Source organism: Phocoena phocoena, chromosome 21, assembly GCF_963924675.1.
Source record: "Phocoena phocoena chromosome 21, mPhoPho1.1, whole genome shotgun sequence".
NCBI lineage: Eukaryota > Metazoa > Chordata > Mammalia > Artiodactyla > Phocoenidae > Phocoena > Phocoena phocoena.
In genome coordinates, this window is record NC_089239.1 from 19,945,393 (window position 1) to 19,969,088 (window position 23,696).

Sequence of the window (23,696 nt, forward strand, 5' to 3'; positions counted from 1 at the left end):
TGGTGTTTTCTTCTTAGACTTGTCTCTGTGAAAAGGAATCATGTTTATAAATCAACATGAAATGATTATGGTTGACATAAGTAAAATAAGCATATTATAGAAGGTATGGATGGAGGGTTGAAAATTCCCCCCCCCCTGCATTTTTTAAACCTAATTCTGGATTTCTTAATTGTTAGCTTCTGAAGGGCAAAGTAATTTTCTTTTTAGTTTTGTGTCTCAACCCCTAGCATAAAATAAGCACCCAATAAACACTTTGTCAGTGAATGAGGTGGGATGGATACCTTGAAGTGTAAGAAACCTTCAAACAGAAAAAGCAGTTTAGGGCTAAGTTTAAAAATGTATTATTTTTGCACAGTCTAGTTCAGTTATGGAGCTCATTACTCAGGATAAAATATTAATTTATGTAGGAAGGCTATGATAACAGATATCATACCCATATGGAAGGTTGGGAGTGATTGAAGGTGTATCTCCAAACTTTTAAGAAAGATATAATGTATGAGACAATTCTACTTATTAAATCACATCCCTTAGTGAAGTTTCTCAGACAGGATGCAGAATTTGAGTGACCACATCCCTGAAGGCATTGCTCTTCACTGAGACTAATCATGTTCCTCAGTTTGGAGGACATTTTATTGTTCATAGAGTATTATATATTATTTATTGTCATCATGGTTTTTACTCATGCATCTTTTCTCTAAGTATTCAGGCTTCGAAATTCATAATCAGGTCCTCAATTGTCAAATTTGTTTAATATAATGAATTGCTTATACTATACATTTACATGCTGGATATATGATTTAATTACTAAATTAGAATATTCTGGGACATCTCAAGAAAAAGGCACTAGATGTTAAAGTTTTCTGGACTTCTGAAATCTTTTATGAACTTTATTTCAGCGAAAATGACCATTTAAGCCTTGGACCCAGCACATTTGTATTCTTTGAAAATGTTCCCAAAGTCTATATCGATATATTATGTGTACATTTGAAATGAGGTTCCACACTTCATAAAGCTGTGTTCTATATTAAACTTCATCTGGGGAAGTCTGTATCAGTTTTCTAGGGTGTAAAGTGATGGAAAAAACGAATCTCATTTGAATTGATTTTAGCTTGCTTATGAAATGGCCTCTTGGGGCATGAAGGAGAGTGGCTGGAAATTTGTGTCTGCAAAGTAGGCTGGAATCTGTAAAAAATTACCTCCAGATAAGAGGAATGAGCTGGGTAATGAAATGATTTCAATAGTATGAAACATTTGTTTTTAATGTAGAAGTCATTGGACATGAGAATTGTCTGCCTGTAGTTTTTTTCTCCCTGACAAGGGATTTCCTGCTCTTAAAATATCCTTTCTAAATTTCTGTTGAATTGTTTGCCAATGCAATCCAGAAATCTTGTTAGTCTAAGGTGAGAAAATCAGTATTAACGTTTCTTGTGCTAACATTTCCACTATTGACCTAGGATTAAAAAGCCAAAGGGTTCAATCCTGGAAACTTGAAAATGAGTGACACCTGCATCTAGATGAAGAGATATTTTAGTAAATTTCGAAAGATAAAAATCCAGCTAAATTATGAATACGTGATTTGATTTTTATTGTGAACGTCATAGTTTTGTTTTATACTCTGAATTTAAAACATGTAATATTGTCATTCTACACAAAATACTGGTAACAGTGGTAGCTCACTGTAAATATACTTTTCTTTCCAACTTGTGAATTAAGGAAATCACTGATCCCTGAAAGAAACAGATTGATTTTAAGACCCTTAACTTTACCTTCTTTGTCTTTCCTATATACTATTTCCTAATGCTTCTCTATAAGTTGGCCTCTATCATGTTTAGAATCTGGGTAAATAGAAAAAAACAATGCTCCTGTCACCAAGAGAATATTTTAAAAATATTTTCTAAGTTTAATTGGCAGCTTCATTTGCAATCAATTTGCATTTTTCTTTGATGAATTCAGAAGTTACATAATAAAAACAATGTTTCATCTTGAACGCTATTTGAATAAAATATTTCCTAACTGTTCATGGTGATTTTACATTGGAAATAATGCCACTAGCAAAGGAAAAATAGGCAAACTTCCAATACTAATGTTTGTAAATCCTCCTGTTCATCACGTCTGTTCCTTTCCAGAAGAATCCGAATGGCATGATCTGGAACTGTAGATGCACTGCTCTCACCTATAATCTCACCCAGAAAGAAACTCTTTTATTTGTGCTTTCTTAAGTTGGAGTGCTTCAGTCACAAACCCAATTTCAAGCCCACCCTAAAGGATCTTGTCAGAATCGACAACTATCAGCCAATATCTTACCATTAACATGACCTTTCCACAACAATATGGACAATTCCAGTATGATTTTGTTTTCAAACAAAGAAAGAAAGAGAGAAATAGAAGGAGGAGGAAATGGAGAAGGAGAAGTAGAAAAGAGAAAGAGGAAGAGGAAGAGGAAGAAGGAGAAGGAGATGAGAAGAGGAAGGGCTGGGGGAAGAAGACCACCACAGGAGAGAAGAAAAAAAGAAGAGAAGAGATATGGGAAGAAGGGAGAAGGAAGGAAGAAAGAAAATCATATATCTGATTTGCAAAGGATGTAAGAACACCAGTAATTTGATATAAAAAAAAGTCCCAGGAGTAAAAGAAATTATAGAAAAGCCCAAACAAAGGAACACATATTGCAGTTGTTCTTTAGATATCAAATTCTCCAAATCTGGCCTTGGAAATCTTTCCTTTGCCAGTGTGGATCTCTGGAACAGAGCAGATTTTTAAGCTGTTTCTTGCAAACTTTCTTGGCATTCTGAACCCTCAAAGCAAAATATGAAATAGGGTGTCACATTGGTCACTCAGCTTGTATTGCTCCTTGGTGTTCATTTAGGTATCAGGCCTCTAATTTTTAAACGATAGTTTTTTTTAAAGGATTTATGCTTGTAAAATTTCCAAATGAGATGGAGTATTTGAGTGACTTTGAAGGTCTCGTGACCTTTTTTCTTCTTTGACTTCCAGTGTTCATAAAATTACATTGATGCCAAAGATGTGTCAATATTTGATTAGTTGTGCCTTTTATTTCATAACCTGTTCAAACTCTTGTACTCTCAACTCCACCTTCTACAATTAGTTCTAGTTTCTTTTCTCCATGTCTAGGGTGTGTACTGGGGTCAAAAATGGAAACTTGAGAGATGTTTTAACCATAAGGACCTAAAATGAATTGCAGTTTCTGTCTAATCCTTTCATAAAGCTACCATTCATTATACTTGAATTTTCTCCCCCCCCTTTATTTTTGTTAGCACAGTACTATCATCTGCCAAATATATCTTTATATATTTTTTAAAATGGTCTCACTGATTTGGGTCCTATTGTTTCCCTCTCCCATGATAAAAATAATGAAATCCTCTTGATTATCGTAAATTGTCCTTTGTGGGGTTTTTTTGCTTAAGAAAGAGACTAATTTACATTAAGGCACTCAAGGCCAGTGAAATTGTTTGCTTTACATTTCAAAATCACAAGGATGTTTTTGATGACTATAAATGTTTGGACAATATACTATCATGTACCATTTTAAAGCCCCAGTGTTTAGCTTGATTACTCTTTGGATGTCAGACATGCCAAACCTGTATAGCACTTTTTACAAGTAATTTTTTGAGTGGCTTTTACAACCTATCATCTCAGTGTGTGGTTATTTTGTTTAGCTAACTCATGTGAAAGTGTATAAAAGGAAATCCTAAGAAAACAATGAAAGGCATTACAAAAGAAATGATAACAACACATTCTGAGCTGGAAAAACTTGTCTGGTTGTATCTTTGCTTAAAAGTATATAAGCGCGGGGGGACCTTCAAGATGATGGAGGAGTAAGACGTGGAGATCACCTTCCTCCCCACAGATACATCAGAAATACATCTACACGTGGAACAACTCCTACAGAACACCTACTGAACCCTGGCAGAAGACCTCAGACTTCCCAAAAGGCAAGAAACTCCCCACATACCTGGGTAGGGGAAACGAAAAATGAAAAAACAGAGACAAAAGAATAGCGATGGGGCTTCCCTGGTGGGCAATGGTTGAGAGTCCGCCTGCCGATGCAGGGGACACGGGTTCGTGCCCTGGTCCGGGAAGATCCCACATGCCGCGGAGTGGCTGGGCCCGTGAGCCATGGCCGCTGAGCCTGCGCATCCAGAGCCTGTGCTCCGCCACGGGAGAGGCCACAACAGTGAGAGGCCCGGGTACCGCAAAAAAAAAAAAAAAAAAAAGAATAGGGACAGGACCTGCACCAGTGGGAGGGAGCCGTGAAGGAGGAAGAGTTTCCACACACTAGGAAGCCCTTTCGTGGGCAGAGATGGGGGGTGGAAGGGGGAAGCTTCAGATCCACGGAGGAAATCGCAGCAACAGGGGTGCAGAGGGCAAAGCGGAGAGATTCCCACACAGAGGATAGGTGCCGAACAGCACTTGCCAGCCCGAGAGGCTTGTCTGCTTACCCAACGGGGCGGGCAGGGGCTGGGAGCTGAGGCTCAGGCTTTGGAGGTCAGAGCCCAGGGAGAGGACTGGGGTTGGCTGCGTGAACACAGCATGAAGGGGCTAGTGCACCACGGCTATCCAGGAGGGAGTCCAGAAAAAGTCTGGAACTGCCTAAGAGGCAAGAGACCATTGTTTTGGGTTGCACCAGGAGAGGGGATTCAGAGCACCGCCTAAACGAGCTCCAGAGATGGGCGCGAGCCACAGCTATCAGCGCGGACCGCAGAGACGGGCATGAAACACTAAGGCTGCTGCTGCTGCCACCAAGAAGCCTGTGTGCGAGCACAGATCCCTATCCACATATAACCCCTGCCTCCCAGGAGTCTGTGCAGCCCGCCAATGCCAGGGTCCTGTGATCCAGGGACAACTCCCCTGGGAGAACGCACGGTGCACCTCAGGCTGGTGCAACGCCACACCAGCCTCTTCCACCGCAGGCTCACCCCGTATTCTGTACCCCTCGCTCCCCCTAGCCTGAGTGAGCCAGAACCCCCTAAGCAGCTGCTACTTTAACCCCAACCTGTCTGGGCGGGGGAACAGACACCCTCAGGTGACCTACACACAGAGGCAGGGCCAGATCCAAAGCTGAATACTAGGAGCTGTGCGAACAAAGAAGAGAAAGAGAAATCTCTCCCAGCAGCCTCGGGAGCAGTGGATTAAATCTCCACAATTAACATGATGTACCTTGAATCTGTGGAATACCTGAATAGACAACGAATCATCCCAAAATTGAGGTGGTGGACTTTGGGAGCAACTGTAGACTTGGGGTTTGCTTTCTGCATCTTATTTGTTTCTGGTTGTATGTTTCTCTCTGTTCAGTATTTAGAGCTTATTATCATTGGTAGATTTGTTTATTGATTTCGTTTCTCTCTTCCTTTATTTATTTATTTATATATATATATATTATTTTCCTTTTACTCTTTGTGTGAGTGCATATACGTATGCTTCTTTGTGTAATTTTTTCTGTATAGGTTTGCTTTTACCATTTGTCCTAGGGTTCTGTCTGTCCTTTTTTTTTTTTTTTAGTATAGCTTTTAGCACTTGTTATCATTGGTGGATTTGTTTATTGGTTTGGTTGCTCTCTGCTTTCCTTTATTTTTTTTATTACCTTTTAATTTTTTTAATTTAACAATATATTTTCTTTAATTTTATTTATTTATTTATTTATTATTATTTTTGGCTGTGTTGGGTCTTCATTGCTGCATGTGGGCTTTCTCTACTTGCAGAGAGCAGGGGCTACTCTGCAGTGCACTGGCTTCTCGTTGCGGTGGCTTCTCTTGTTCTGGAGCACAGGCTCTAGTCGCACAGGCTTCAGTAGTTGTAGCTCGCAGGCTCTAGAGCGCAGGCTCAGTAGTTGTGGCACATGGGTTTAGCTGCTCCATGGCATCTGGGATCATCCCAGACCAGGGTTTGAACCCGTGTCCCCTGCATTGGCAGGTGGATCCTTAACCACTGCGCCACCAGGGAAGCCCTTCTTTTCCTTTCTTTCTTTTTTTTTTTTTTTCACCTTTTCTTCTGAGCCATGTGACTGACTGGTTCTTGGTGTTCCGGCCAGCTGTCAGCCCTCAGCCTCTGAGGTAGGAGAGGCAAGTTCAGGACATTTGTCCACCAGAGACCTCCTGGCCCCACATAATATCAATTGGCGAGAGCTCTCCCAGAGATCTCCATCTCAACGCTAAGACCCAGCTCCACTCAACGACCAGCAAGCTACAGTGCTGAACACCCTATGCCAAACAGCTAGCAAGACAGGAGCACAACCCCACCCATTAGCAGAGAGGCTGCCTAAAATCATAATAAGGTCACAGACACTCCAAGACACACCACCGGATGTGGTCCTGCCCACCGGAACACAAGATCCAGCCTCATCCACCAGAACACAGGCGCCAGTCCCCTCCACCAGGAAGCCTACACAACCCACTGAACCAACCTTACCCACTTGGGGCAGACACTGAAAACAATGGGAACTATGAACATGCAGCCTGTGAAAAGGAGACTCCAAGCACAGTATGTTAAGCAAAATGAGAAGACAGAGAAATACACATCAGATGAAGGAGCAATGTAAACACCTACCAGACAAAACAAATGAAGAGAAAATAGGCAGTTTACCTGAAAAAGAATTCAGAGTAAAGGTAGTAAAGGTGATCCAGAATCTTGGAAATAAAATGGACAAAATACAACAAAGGTTTAACAAGGACCTAGAAGAACTAAAGAGCAAACAAACAATGATGAACAACAAAATAAATGAAACTAAAAATTCTCTAGAAGGAATCAATAGCAGAATAACTGAGGCAGAAGAACAGATAAGTGACCAGGAATATAAAATAGTGGAAATAACTATCACAGAGCAGAATAAAGAAAAAAGAATGAAAAGAATTGAGGACAGTCTCAGAGACCTCTGGGACAACATTAAATGCACCAACATTCGAATTATAGGGGTCCCAGAAGAAGAAGAGAAAAAGAAAGGGACTGAGAAAATATTTGAAAAGATTATAGTTGAAAACGTCACTAATATGGGAAATGAAATAGTCAATCAAATCCAGGAAGCACAGAGAGTACCATATAGGATAAACCCAAGGAGAAACACACCAAGACACATATTAATCAAACTATCAAAAATTAAATACAAAGAATATTAAAAGAAGAAAGGGAAAAGTAACAACATACAAGGGAATCCCCATAAGCTAAACAGCTGATCTTTCAGCAGAAACCCTGCAAGCCGGAAGGGTGTGGCAGGACATATTTAAAGTGATGAAAGGGGAAAACCTACAACCAAGATTACTCTAACCAGCAAGGATCTCATTCAGACTTGACAGAGAAATTAAAACTTTTACACAGAAGCAAAAGCTAAGAGAATTCAGCACCAGCAAACCAGCTTTACAGCAAATGCTAATGGAAGTTCTCTAGGCGGGAAACACAGGAGAAGGAAGAGACCTACAATAACAAATCCAAAACAATTAAGAAAATGGTAATAGGAACTTACATATCGATAACTACCTTAAATGTAAATGAATTAAATGCTCCAACCAAAAGACATAGACTGGTTGAATGGATATAAAAACAAGACCTGTATATATGCTGTCTACAAGAGACCCACCTCAGACCCAGGGACACATACAGACTGAAAGTGAGGGGATGGAAAAAGATATTCCATGCAAATGGAAATCAAAAGAAAGCTGGAGTAGCAATTCTCATATCAGACAAAATAGACTTTAAAATAAAGACTATTACAAGAGACAAAGAAGGACACTACATAATGATCAAGGGATCAATCCAAGAAGATATAACAATTGTAAATAGTTATGCACCCAACATAGGAGCACCTCAATACATAAGGCAACTGCTAACAGCCATAAAAGGGGAAATTGACAGTAACACGATCATAGTAGGGGACTTTAACAACCACTTTCACCAATGGACAGATCATCCAAAATGAAAATAAAAAAGGAAACACAAGCTTTAAATGATACATTTAACAAGATGGACTTAATTGATATTTATAGGACATTCCATCCAAAAACAACAGAATACACTTTCAAGTGCTCATGGAACATTCTCCAGGATAGATCATATCTTGGGTCACAAATCAAGCCTTGGTAAAATTAAGAAAATTGAAATCGTATCAAGTATCTTTGCTGACCACAATGCTATGAGACTGGATATCAATTAAAGGAAAAAAATCTGTGAAAAATAAAAACACATGGAGGCTAAACAATACACTACTAAATAACCAAGAGATCACTGAAGAAATCAAAGAGGAAATCAAAAAATACCTAGAAACAAATGACAATGAAAACACCACCACCCAAAACCTATGGGATGCAGCAAAAGTATTTCTAAGAGGGAAGTTTATAGCAATAGAATCCTACCTCAAGAAACAAGCAACATCTCAAGTAAACAACCTAACCTTATACCTAAAGCAATTAGAGAAAGAAAAACAAAAAAACCAAAAGTTAGAGGAAGGAAAGAAATCATAAAGATCAGATCAGAAATAAATGAAAAAGAAATGAAGGAAATGATAGCAAAGATCAATAAAACTAAAAGCTGGTTCTTTGAGAAGAGAAACAAAATTGATAAACCATTAGCCAGACTCATCAAGAAAAAAAGGGAGAGGACTCAAATCAATAGAATTAGAAATGAAAAAGGAGAAGTAACAACCGACACTGCAGAAATACAAAGGATCATGAGAGATTACTACAAGCAACTCTATGCCAATAAAATGGACAACCTGGAAGAAATGGACAAATTCTTAGAACTAGCACAACCTTCCAAGACTGAACCAGGAAGAAATACAAAATGTAAACAGAGCAATCACAAGCACTGAAATTGAGACTGTGACTAAAAATCTTCCAACAAACAAAAGCCCAGGACCAAATGACTTCACAGGTGAATTCTATCAAACATTTAGAGAAGAGCTAACACCTATACTTCTCAAACACTTCCAAAATATAGCAGAGGGAGGAACACTACCCAACTCATTCTATGAGGCGACCAACACCATGATACCAAAACCAGACAAGGATGTCACAAAGGAAGAAAACTACAGGCCAATATCACTGATGAACATAGATGCCAAAATCCTCAACAAAACACTAGCAAAGAGAATCCAACAACACATTAAAAGGATCATACACCATAATCAAGTGGAGTTTATCCCAGGAATGCAAGGATTCTTCAGTATACGCAAATCAATCATCGTGAGAAACCATATTAACAGATTGAAGGAGAAAAACCATATGATCATCTCAATAGATGCAGAAAAGCTTTCAACAGAATTCAACATCCATTTATGATAAAAACATTCCAGAAAGTAGACATAGAGGGAACTTACCTCAACATAATAAAGGCCATATATGACAAACCCACAGCCAACATTGTTCTCAATGTTGAAAAACTGAAACCATTTCCTCTAAGATCTGGAACAAGACAAGGTTGTCTATTCTCACCACCATTATTCAAAATAGTTTTGAAAGTCCTAGCCGTGGTAATCAGAGAAGAAAGAAATATAAGAAACACAAATTGGAAAAGAAGTAATGCTGTCACTGTTTGCAGATTACATGATACTATACATAGAGAATCCTAAAGATGCTACCAGAAAACTACTAGAGCTAATCAAGGAATTTGGTAAAGTAGCAGGATACAAAATTAACGCACAGAAATCTCTTGCATTCTTATACACTAATGTTGAAAAATCTGAAAGAGAAATTAAGGAAACACTCCCATTTACCACTGCAACACAAAAAATAAAATACCCAGGATTAAACCTACCTAAGGAGACAAAAGACCTGTATGCAGAGAACTATAAGACACTGATGAAAGAAATTACAGATGATACAAACAGATGGAAAGATATTCCATGTTCTTGGATTGGAAGAATCAACATTGTGAAAATGACTATACTACCCAAAGCAATCTACAGATTCAATGCAATCCCTATCAAACTACCAATGACATTTTTCACAGAACTAGAACAAAAAATTACACATTTTGTATGGAAACACAAAAGACCTTGAAGAGCCAAATCAATCTTGACCAAGAAAAATGGAGCTGGAGGAATCAGGTTCCCAGACTTCAGACTATACTGCAGTAATCAAGATAGTATATGGTACTGGCACAAAAACAGCAATATAGATCAATCAAACAGGATAGAAAGCCTAGAGATAAACCCACACACCTATGGTCAATTAATCTATGACAAAGGAGGCAAGGATATACAATGGAGAAAAGATAGTCTCTTCAATAAGTGGTGCTGGGAAATCTGGACAGCTACATGTAAAAGAATGAAATTAGATCACTCTGTTAACACCATACAGAAAAATAAACTCAAAATGGATTAAAGACCTAAATGTAAGGCCAGACACTATAAAACTCTTAGAGGAGAACATAGGCAGAGCACTCTATGACATAAATCACAGCAAGATCCTTCCTGACCCACCTCCTAGAGAAATGGAAATAAACACAAAAATAAACAAATGGGACCCAATGAAACTTAAAAGCTTTTGCAAAGCAAAGGAAACCATAAACAGGACAAAAAGTCAACCCTCAGAATGGGAGAAAATATTTGCAAATGAAGCAACTGACAAAGGATTAATCTCTAAAATATACAAGCAGCTCATGCAGCTCAATATCCAAAAAACAAACAACCCAATCCCCAAATGGGCAGAAGACCTAAATCAACATTTCTCCAGAGAAGATATACAGATTGCCAACAAACACATGAAAGGATGCTCAGCATCACTAATCATTAGAGAAATGCAAATCAAAATTACAATGAGGTATCACTTCACACCAGTCAGAATGGCCATCATAAAAAAAATCTACAAGCAATAAATGCTGGAGAGGGTGTGGAGAAAAGGGAACACTCTTGCACTGTTGGTGGGAATGTAAATGGATACAGCCACTATGGAGAACAGTGTGAAGGTTCTTTAAAAAACTAACAATAGAACTACCATACTACCCAGCAATCCCACTACTGGACATATACCCTGAGAAAACCATCATTCAAAAAGAGTCATGTACCAAAATGTTCATTACAGCTCTATTTACAATAGCCAGGACATGGAAGCAACTTAAGTGTCCATCGACAGATGAATGGATAAAGAAGTTGTGGCACATATATACAATGGAATATTACTCAGCCATAAAAATAAATGAAATTGAGTTATTTATAGTGAGCTGGATGAACCTAGAGTCTGTCATACAGAGTGAAGTGAGTCAGAAAGAGAAAAACAAATACTGTATGCTAACACATATATATGGAATCTAAGGGAAAAAAAAAAAAGTCATGAAGAACCTAGGGGTAAGACAGGAATAAAGACACAGACCTACTAGAGAATGGACTTGAGAATATGGGCAGGAGGAAGGGTAAACTGTGACAAAGTAAGAGAGTGGCATGGACATATATACACTACCAAACGTGAAATAGATAGCTAGTGGGAAGTAGCCACATAGCACAGGGAGATCAGCTGGGTGGTTTGTGACCACCTAGAGGGGTGGGATAGGGAGGGTGGGAGGGAGGGAGATGCAAGAGGGAAGAGATATGGGAACATATGTATATGTATAACTGATTCAGTTTGTTATAAAGCAGAAACTAACACACCATTGTAAAGCAATTATACTCCAATAAAGATGTTAAAATATATATATATATGTGTGTGTGTGTGTGCCTTTTCATCAAACTCACAACTAATGAGTTGTGAGAAATAACATTTTCCACCTTTTCTTTAAATTTTTTGCAAGAGAATTTTCTTCAAAAATATTGATATTTTCATGGATTAAATAGCACAGTTGCTGACTTCTAGGTGAGGAAATAACTTTGAAAAATGAAGGCAAGTGAAGTAATGTAAACGAAGTTGGAAACAAAGTAAAGACCGAAAAAAAGGGAAATGGTTAAAGAATGGTAGTATAACAAAAAAGTAGAAGTAAGAACTCCATTAGAAATCCTATTTTTAAAAAATATAATCGCAAAGGAAAATGTAAGTAAAAGGTCACAACATTTTAAAGAAGATATATATATATATATATATACACATATAAACAAATATACATACACATATACATATACATAAAAAGAGGAGAACAGGTACTGAAATGTTCATATTGATTATATCTGCATAGTGGCATTCCCAGTCATTTTTCTTTCTGTTGCACTATTTTCCTTATTTTTCTAGTATAGGTTTTTAATAACCAGAAAAATTATATTATTTAAAATAGCAAAAATAGCAAGAGAAGAAGCTTACTGTATTCTTGGTATTTCTGTTAATCCCCAAACTAAGATAAGACAAAGCAAAACAAAGCCAAATCCCTCAATTCTCATCAAGGATGAGAGAAGGAGGGTGGCTTGACTGAATGACTTTGGGCTTTGTCTTACAAAAACCTAGTTCTTCCACTCTTTAGTTGAATGGACTTGCATAAAAGGTGCTTAACATTTCTGGGCCTTTGTTTTTGTGAATATTAATGAGACCTCATAGAAAGAACCTAGAAAGGTAATTCTTTTTTTTTTTTTTTTTTTTTTGTGGTACGCGGGCCTCTCACTGTTGTGGCCTCTCCCGTTGCGGAGCACAGGCTTCGGACGCAAAGGCTCAGCGGCCATGGCTCACGGGCCCAGCCGCTCCGCGGCATGTGGGATCTTCCCGGACCGGGGCACGAACCCGCGTTCCCTGCATCGGCAGGCGGACTCAAACACTGCGCCACCAGGGAAGCCCCATTTTGGAAATTCTTGATGCGACAACTTGTCTCCTCCTCGTCGTCACTGTTGCCTTTGTGGGCCCCTTCCTAATATTTGCTGAATACATCTCTGAAAGCTGCATTTACTTAATAAAATTATGTGCTCATTTCTTGTTTTTCTCTACTGGTAAAATATTTTCCAGCATATTTTGCTATTTGCAACTTGAGAAGTACAAAACATACTCTTTTTATATATGCCTTATGGCTTTGAAAATCTCTATTAATAGAAATTTATTTGCTAATTTTCTAAACTGAGGCAGAATTTATTTCCCATATTATAATTTAATAAATACCCTTGTTTTAGTAACTTGTGACTTATGGAATTAATTCGATGGTACTTCTATTAGTAATATCTTAAACTATTTTTTTGACTGTAGAATCAAAGGCTTTGCCTTTACTACAAGTAATTGAAATATTTAACTTGCAGGTTGCAGAGGTACAGGGGACAGGAAAAGAAAATGATTCAGAGTTCTTCAATCCCTGATATTACACCACTGTGGAGGCTATAGATTGAACCTTATGTAAGGCGAGCATGTGACTATCTCTACAATTGACTCCAGGGAATATTTTAAAGGTGTCAGAGATTTTTCCTGTGGCTCTAAGTATAGGTAATGGTGTCTGTGGACTCATTGTTGAAAAGCATTTGCCACAATATGAACTAACCTGTTGTATCATAAAAACATTGATGAGTGCCATTCTTAATTACTATTGAAATATTTTGACCAGGCATTATTTTCTAGTTAATAAATACATTAATTGATTTTACAAATATTTATCCAGTATCTATTCTGTTGTAGACACTATACTAGTTCTTTATATTTTAGTTAGGCCAAAGTAGAAAAAAAAACTGGTCCTTTCATTAATATTTTAATAGCTGGTAAACTTTCCCCATCCCTACCCTTAATATTTACTACTTATATTTGGTAACAATTGACAGTTAAGAATATATACCAACATATATATTTGACTCTAACAAACCCTAAGTAGATAGAGGGATACCAGATAAGATAAGGCATATGGAGTGCTATACACATGGAAGAGATTTCAGAAACTTTTACTGAGAGGGCAACCAAGGCTCAAAGATACTAAGCAGCTTCTCTTATATAACATGTTGCTTAACTATGATTAACAATCTATGATCTGATGTTAATGACATCAGCAGCCCTAGGCAAAGTCAAGTAGATCAGGCTTTGATACAATCCTTTTTTTTTTTTTTTTGGCAATTCCAACTTGTAGCAATACTTTATTCTTAGACACTCTTCTACTTTCACATTTTCTCACGCACTGGAGGGGTTTGATGTGTGGTGTAAATGAACTTACTCTCCACAGATGTTTTAACCAATCAGTGGTTGGTATACTGCAATCTGTTGCCTGTCACTGCCATAGAGGAAATCCCTTGTGCAACCTCAGATTCCTGTAGCAGATAGCACTTGGCCTTCTGGGAGTCAAGTGTGACTTTATAGATAAAGTCAGATAATGAATGGTTGAGTAAAATAGCTTTAAGAAAGAGAACTGTTAAGGGAAGGAAGGAAGGGAGGGAGGAAGGGACGGAGGGAGGGAGGAAAGAAGGGGGAAGAAAGAAAAGAAAGGAAGGAAGGAAGAAAGAAAGAAAGAAAAAAAGAAAGAAAGAGAAAGAAAGCGTGGGAGGGAGGGAGGAAGGAAGGAAGGAAGAAAGAAAGAATTAGAAAATATCACTTTTTGGTTTGTGAGAAGAAAGCATTCAGCCTTTAGATGCCAGTCTTTAATAATGCAGGTGAGTTAGTATTCGTTTTTGATCCTAGAGTTTATTTTGTGAGTACAAGATACCTTAATCACTTTTAGAGGCATGGTTTGGGTCATAGAACCTAATTTATTCAATTCTCACTTTCTAGTGCATTTTTACCATGTTGACTTCCTTTGAACACAGCTTTGAATACAGATGAGAAATCAGTGTAAGAGTAGTGGTGAGATTAATGCAGTTTTGTTTCCTTAATGAACACGTACCTATTTTCAAAGTGGCTATTTCCTGGAATACAGTTAACCACAATTTAAATACAGCAGGATTTAAATTAGGTTCATAAATAGAAATATACCTTCTATAAAGCTTATAGGAATTGAATTATTTTGTTGCAGTGAGCTATTTCACATAGCGTATTTCTTGAAAGAACTGGGTAACTGGTTGTAGCATAGACAGTTATACTATATAACTCTTTGAGATAACTAGCTGTACTTTTATATTAACCTTGTAGACATAATAAGAATAATAGTAACATAAATACCATTCTTCACTTTTTACATTATTTAGAGCTTATAAGTAGATCCACATAGAATTTTAAAATAATTCTCAAAAACTATATAACATATTAATGCTTATTTTGGTAGTAAGGAAACTGAGGTCTAGGTGATTAAGAAGTATGCCTATGACCACACAGTTTGTAAGACACAGCTAAGAATTAGATCTGGCTTGTCAGCCTTTCCATCCTGCATTAGTCCCATTACACTATGCATTCTTGAACTAATGCTGACCAAGTTGGGTGGGTTGTCTAGAGAAAGGCAGCCCAGTGGGATCACTTGTGTATAGTGATCAAGCCTAGTGCTTTGCTTGCTGAAGCATTGGGGAAGTCTTGATGTTCTTCAGTTTGGTACCCTGTGCCCTGCCTGGAAGGATGGCAGATTGGTTAATATAAATACAGAGAGGTCAAGTGTTGCTATTCATATTGCAAGTTTCAGTGATAACTTATCTGCTAGGATAAGTTATCAGGCAAGGTGTAATCTAGTGAGAAAGACTTGCAAAAAAAAAATGTTCCCACGGAGAGTTATCAATCAGCCTTGGTTTAATATATTAACAAGGAATTGATACTTTCAACCCTTTGATTAAATCCTAATAGAGAGGGAAAGAAAGAGTAAAGGAAAGCCCAGAACGCACTAACGTGACTAATATCTGCTATACTACTGGCCATCTGTATGTCTGAAAACTAATTTGAAAGCCTCTTTCATTTAGAAAATGATTTAACCCATGGTTCATTTAAACAGAATTCTCATTGGGATAATTGGAAATATGTTTTGATTTTCACAAAACTATTCAGTAACAGATCAGGTGGGGATAAACAATGCATGTATGAAAGCATAGGTAAGAATAGGTTAGTTGCCCAGAAACAATCATCTGGCATTCTCATGAGAACATAGCGGAAATACAGATGTGTTCTTTTTATTTCTGTATTCAAGGTTAGAAATTCTTGTGCCTAGGCCTTATTTCACTCTAGTTCTGGAAGATATTTATTTGTACTTCAAGTGCTCTCATCGGTCTGAGAATGAACTAGGCAGATTGACTACTTGTAAGTGAAACATGGATGATTCTTGCACATTTTTCTTGGTATGAGGACCATTAACTAACAAGTGTACTTAGATTTGCTGGAAACAAGGAATAGGTAAAGGCACTCTGATAACAAAACATATTATCCTGGATATCAGTATTTAATTCCAATCATAAAAGTTCTTACAACCATAAAATAATAAAAAGGTAAATCGAAATTTGCTTTAATGAAGTTTAGTGTATACATATCATGGCGGGATGATGGTACATGTCTGGAGCTTTTCTGGGTTGGAGAGGGATGCAGGAGGTTTGCTCTTGTCTCTGATTCCATTGAGGTTCACATTTCAAAAGAACAAAATTATATGCAAGTTTTCTCAAATAAGATAGCATGTAAGGATTTTTTTAACTTATATAGTGTTAATATTGTTAATATTGTATCTTTTTACTATCTCTTTTCAAAAAGAATGGTAAGAAAGAGATAAAAGAGAACATCTGTCAACCTAGAATTCTATACCTGGCAAAATATTTTTCAAAAGTGGGAACAAAATAAATATAGTTCTAGAGAAGCAAAAACAAAGGGACTTTGTCATTAGTAGACTGGCATTACAAGGAAGCTCTTCAGACAAAGAGGAAATTTCCCCAACAGAAAAACAAAAATGAAGGGAGGGAAGGGAGCAAGAAAAATTGTAAATATGTGTTTACATATAAGTGAATGCATATTGACTGTATTAAACGATGCTAATTATGCCTTGTGAAAATATATTCCAATATTGTAAAGTATTTGTAGCATCAAATTGAATGACAAAATCACCCAAAGTGGGAGAATGCAGTGAACTGCATTAAAGAACCTAAACTTGTCTGAAAAGTGGTAGAAGCACTAATTAATAGTTGATTCTAACAAGGTAAGGATGTCTGTTGTAATCTCTACAGTAACCACTGAAAGAATAGTAAAAGGATTTATAATTCACAGCCTAATATATTTGGAAATGAGATAATAAAGGAATAAAACTAATTAAGAAAACCAAAGGAGGTCATCTAGGTAGGCTAAAACAAAGGATAACAACAGAAACCAAGTTGTATGATTGTAGATACAAGTTCAAATAGAGCCATAATAACATGAGTATTAATGGATTAAATATCAAAATTAAAAAATAAAATTGTCCGTCTGAATAAAAAGTAAAACCCAATTATGTACACCTTACAAGAGGCATCTGAAATGTAAGGATCATGTTTAGGTGTAACAACAGATAACTATGAATATCTAGTGCCTTATAAAAGTTGGAGGTTTTATTTTTTTCAAGTACCAGATATCTTGGGAGGTTGGTTGCTAGTATTATTTTAGAGGACAGAGGATGTCAGTGGGGTAGTGTCTGTGATTTTTTGGCTTTTCCCTTATGGTTACAAGATGGCAATTGCAGCTCCAGCTCCAGCCAAATGTCAGATTGCAGGCAGTGAGGAGGAAAGAGTGATACCTGTGTCAGGAGCAGAGACATGCCAAGGTAGGGGGGTAAAGGAAGTGGTCTGCCCAGGTACAGTGAGGGGTACATTGTCTGCATAATTTTAAAAATAGTAAATATAACTAAGAGTCCATGGGCTTTTCATTATCACCACAAGCTGGCAATTTAAAAAAACGTTGGTGATAAAATATTCCTAGTGGCGTGGACCTCTCCCCACACACCCTGTTCCCCACTTTCACCCCCCTGCCGTTTATCAGAAAAGCAAATTCTTTTACAGAAATTTCTGGGTGTTTGCATAGATCTCATTGGTAAGAAATGTGTCACATAGTCAATAAAGAAAGTCTGGGGAGGGTGCATTTTCAGCTTTCCAGTCTTGATAGTTGAAAAAGACAAGGGTACAATGGATTTAGATGGGTGCTGCATTAACTCTCCTACAATATTTACCATAAATAGAGGGACAAGACAGGAATTCAGTCCCAAGTGATACCAAGGTGACTGGGTCACCTGACCAAAATAGAGACAGGAGCTAGGGTTGAGTAGGGACAAATAAGGAAGACTCTGAATGTCCATAAGAGATTATTTTGTTTCTCTGCCTCGTTTAGTCATCTAGGAAACTAGAAGAAATACCTTTTTGAGGATTTGATGAGATGATACATATATAAAAGTTTTAAAAAATATCCCAAATCTCAGACTTCTGAATTCTCTGATAGCAGGAGGAGGTATTCCAAGATGTTAGGTATAGAAGAGCTATCACAGGGCAAATTTATGAGACAAAAATGAAAATGCTTGTTGTTCACGTTCAGTATTAGCCTAGACTAATATTTTGAAAAAGCAAAACCAAAATGGAACAAACAGAACAATTCTTGTCTTAATCAGAGTAGGGTTGAAACGATCTATGAAGATCCTTTCCAATGCAGTTTGTTACTCAATCTTATTCCTTTTGCTTGGTGACAAATGAATGACTAGTCTCATCTCCTTTTCCTTTTCACCTCTTGTATGTGTATATATGCACCTTTTCGCTGTGGTTTCTTCTCTGGGAACCTGTCCTCTACCCCATTTATTCTCCGTTGACCATTGTGTTTCCCATCTTTGGGTCCCTTTATAGGTAGTGAGCGCCAATGCTCAGCTAGCACCTGCAGGGATTGGTTTGGAGCTGAGTGTGGACAGAATGAGCCTCTTCAACAAATATGTGCTCTGTATTCTGTCAGTGTGGTTGTAGGCTGTATGTATAAATCATCTGCCTCTGTAGTCCCTGCTTCCATTTCAAGAGGCTCATTAAGACTAAAAATGTTACATTTTTACGAGGATCTGGAACCTGATCTGAATGTGTCACAGAGACAAGACAAACAGCAAAGTGCCTGAGTGATAGTCCTCTGTATTTGAAAGTTTCTTTACACAGTGACAACCCAGGAGCTACAATTAAACAAACAAATAGAAAACAAAGTCTCCTCACAGCCCTGTAAGAGAAAAATGCTCATATTTCAAGGTCAATCAGAACTTGCTTGAAATTATTTAATAGGTTTAATAGAAGCAATGGGATATTCTCTCCACTGAAGTAGCCTATTTCTTCTCTACTAGAGAATCACTACTTCTGGTTAGAAACAGTGTTATGCTGTAAGTAATAAATATGGATGGACCTGGGCTGTACATCTTGAGTTTGCACACAAACAGATCTGAGCTTCCTCAGTGGTGTGCCACTGATTCCTTAGCTCTTGAAGGCTCCTAATCCAGGGTTTTCATGTGATGCTTCTCAGAGGAAAGTCTGTTTTCTTCCATATCAAATATACAAATCCATTTATTAAGGATTTCATATTAGTTATGGTATTTTTCAATTCTAGAATTTATATTGTGTTCTTTATTAGTGACTCCCACAATCTGAAGAAATTCATCTTTTAATTTACTTCCATCATCTTTTCCTCTATTTTCTACACATAATAATTAGTTATTTTAGATTTTTCATTGTCTAAGCCCAATATCTCATTTAGATGTAGGTCTGTTTCTTTGTTTTTGTTTTAATGACATCTTTATTTACATCCACTCTAACTGCAAAGCTAGCCTTTCCTTCAATTATGAATGTAGACAGCAAACTACAGTGGTTTTTAGCAGAATCTGTGACTGTCATCAATCAAATCATGGATCTTTTCATACCACATTACAGTTGTTGCTGATATCCCCGAATATTATTTATGCCCATCACCCACTACTTGGAAATTATGGTAGTTTTATGGATTTTAGCTATAAAATCCTGTTTCTTGTCTTTCCTAGTATTTTTTTAATTGAGTGCCACTTATTGTGCATAAAATACTTGTAGCATCTCCATATGATGTTATCTTCATCCAGGTACTCTTGTAACGTACATCTATGTTACTCTTTCTTCCTTTAGGTGAAATATGCTAATGTAGTGGCAAGAAAAACAGATGGATTCAAGATGCTTTCTTGTTATAGAATCAGCAGAATTTGCTATTGGGTGAATGATGGGTTAGGTGTCCAGGTGCAAAAGAATGTGAGGAACTGAAGTTGATTGCCAGAACGGTAGCTCAGGCAGATTGGTAGTTTGTGGTGCTACTGCTTGGGCTGGGGAACACTGAGGAAGGAACTTGTGTGAAAGGTGGTGTGAACAAGAGTTCACTTTTGTACATGTGAATTTATGGTGTCTCTGCTATTCCAAGTCTTATGGAATTTTCTGTATGAGTGTGTTTCAGCTTTGCATTGAGTTGTGTTTGGCTTTCCAGAGTCACTCGCTCTTTCAATCTTGCTTCTTAGAAAGGGTAGATAGAGTAACAATTAAAAGTTACTATGTTTTGGCAAGTATGTTCTTCTTCAATTAGTGCAGTCTGGCTCCATGCTTTCATTTTAACGATTATGGAAGAAATCTGTTAACTACTACCATCTGTGCCTTCACAGAAAGGCATGATAACTGTTGTTTGATGGGGGACTCATTGTCCACATCTATATTGTCCACATCTATTTTCGTAGTTTGCAATTCTTAAATACTTTACCTGATGTTGAAAACAGTGCCTGTGAGCAGCAAGCCTGGTATAGCTCTCCAGAGCTCTCACTCTGGGCCACAGGCTGTCTTTGATGGACAAGCTTGGGTTCTAATCATGTATTACAGCCCTCACAGCCTCTGAGTAACTTGAGGATTTTCTCTTTGACATTTTTCTCTGCAGGAACGACAGTTAAAACACTCCCTGGATTTCAGCTAACTTAACATTTTAAAGTATAAATAACAACCGTACCTCATGCTGACTCCTGTCTGTTGATAGACTATTACTTATTGTTTTAGAAATTTTGATTGAAGAAAAATAGCTCTCAACTCATGAAAATCAGTATTCTTAATCCTGAATATGTTTCAAATACTAAATTTCTCAGTGTTCTGCCTGATCCTGAATTATTCTCTTTATGGGTAGTGTTTTGATTAAGGTTCTTTATTTCTTATAAAATATAGAATAGGCATTTTTGTTTATCTGAAAGGGATACCATTTCTATTTCTTTTTTCTTTTTCTGCACTTTCCCTTTTTTAGCTATTCTTTTTTAAGGAAAAGAGCATGAGGGAAGAAATCCTGCATGCTTCCCATTTGCAAGCTAACTTCCTTCTTCCTCTCCTTCTTTCTTCTTCCTCTTCTCCTTCCTCTTCCTCTTCTTCCTCTTCCTCCTCTTCCTCTTCCTCTTCTCCTTCTCCTTCTCCTTCTTCTCCTTCTTCTTCATCTGTAAGCCCAGACTTTGTCAGAATGTTTTAAAAGCTTAACTATCAGGTCCATAAAACCCACCTCTTCAAGGCAAAATGCATTAGAAAGCCAAGCCTCCTTTCTATTTACTACTGTATTCTCAGCCCCAGTAGCAGTGCCTAGCACATAGTAGGCATTTGATTTTTGAATAAATGAGTAAAGGATAAATGGATCTAGTGGCCTCTGATTGCTCATTAATGAGGGAAAACTGTGTACTCAGACACACCTCCGAGATCTGGACCAACCGGCTCCACAACTCAAGCTCAGTCTATTTTTTCTAGAATCATTTGCAAAAGATAGGAGATGAGTCTTTCTTCAAGTTTAGAGTGAAGAGGTCATATAGCATAAAGACAGTGACCTAAGCTACAGGCTAATTCAGGATAGCATTACTCTGTTTATTTTTTATTGCCCATATAACCTACTCAAGGAAAAGAAACATGTTTGAGCCACTTTCTGTATGGAAAATATGTTTTTGAGTTGCATTCTTGGCAGGCTACAGGCTTTCCTGGGATCAACCGTAATCTCAGGGGTAGGGAATCCTTTTTGGGCAGCTGGGGTGGACATTTCTCTGTCAAGATCATTTAATATGTATTAAATGCTCAGTGAACTGTCAGCTGGGAAGTATTGCTTGGGATCAAAGGTGTGTGATTTAAAAAATCTCTAAAATGTGGCCCAGTGCCCTTGACTCGGTTAATGACCCAGACTCTCTATTCCTTGTCAGGGAATGTGCTCACAGGGATTAGTGGAAACTGCAATAGCAAACCTGACAAGGAATGAAGGCCATGAAGTATACACAGAAATGCTCAGGAGAGAAATTACATTGCTGTCGAGCCAAGAACGCCATGATCTGGGAAAGGCCAGAAAACATGTATGTTGAAAAACAGGGTCTTTTGATTTATGCATCTCCTTGTAGTTTGTAAATGATGCCTCCTGTATCACAGTATTAAAGGAAATAATGGTAAAAAACAAAAGAGTGTTCTCAGATGATCAAGATCCCACTGGACATGTTGACTGACACTCTTAAACACCAAAGTGTCAGCAAGTTAGTTTACTTACTATTTCATATTATATGCAACTGGATGGATTCTGTTCCATATCAACCAAAGCTGAATATAAACAGAATGACTTTTTTTCTCTTTTGTTCCTTCTCTAGCTGAGCAAGAGGGATGGTAAATCAAATACCAATATCAGCAATATTATTAATGCTATATTTACTGAGGACTTAATATGTGCCAGGCACTGTTCTTAGGTCATTACCTTCATGAACTGACCCTCACAGTAAGCCTTGAAATAGGTACCATTATTTTGACCATTTTACGGGTGAAAACACTGAGACAGAGAGTCAGTAATTTGTCTAGGGACCTAGAGCTGTGCAAGTTAGACATTCCCATCCAACCTATCTGATTGTGGAGCCCAAACCCTCAATGAGCAAGTTATGCATCTTATCCTACTTGTTACCTTTCTTCGGGGTGTTATTTAGCCTAAAACAACTATTGTGAGTCATCAGTATATACAAATAAATTTGAAAAACTTCAAATCATCAATCAAAAGGCATGCAGCTACCTTCATTGTAAATAGCCCCATAGCTGACATAATATCAGCGAACGGGGATAGAGAGCCTTACAATACTCAAATTTCTGCTTCTTTCTGGAATACACACCTGTCACATCTAAAGTCCATTATTAACTAAAGTGTATAAAATATTCATTAACTTTGCCTGTGTTGATACTTTACGGCTCAGCCTAAGGGATAATTTTATTCAACTGCTGGCTATTTATTATGGGGTCATTAATTGACAATTTTATATTTTATTCTGTATTTATTTGTTTGTTCCTGAAGCTAATTATAATTGTTAGCTATCTTAAATCCTTTTCTGAGGGATACAAATTTACATTTTAAATAAATAGTTTCTTTAAAAATATGTATCCTTATATAACACTAGAGCATCCTAGACTGTTAACAACTCTTCTTGCAAGATAAATTTGTAAGCTTAACTCCTGTAGAGGCTTTTCTTCCCATCCAGCAAATTATACAAAGCTTTGCAGTCACCCTTTTTATGGGGCTGAAAATTGGAAAATTCTGGATTGTGAATGATTGAGGCTTTTCCCCCCACAGTGGTCACATCCCCTAGTTTATGATTTCAGGGTTTGGTCCTGACCCAATTCTACCTTTTCTCCATAGTCCAAGGACCACCTGTGCTTCATTACTTGCTTTTTGCATGACAATTCCATCTCTGCAATAAGATACTCTGTTCCCAGCAGACTGGGATGGCATCAGTGAAGCCTGGTGAGCAGTGTTGTGTCAGCTCAGAAGGAATGATGCAATGGTGCTCAAAGTTTTAGTCATGCATGATGGTGCTAGAAGAAAGATAATTCTAGAAACCATGTGACTTCAGTAGTAGAAGGTTCTACTATTACAGTAATACATTGTAACAAAATTCAAATATAATCTTTCCTCAGACAATAAATATTTATTACTAATTAGATACTTCTTTCACTAATAGAT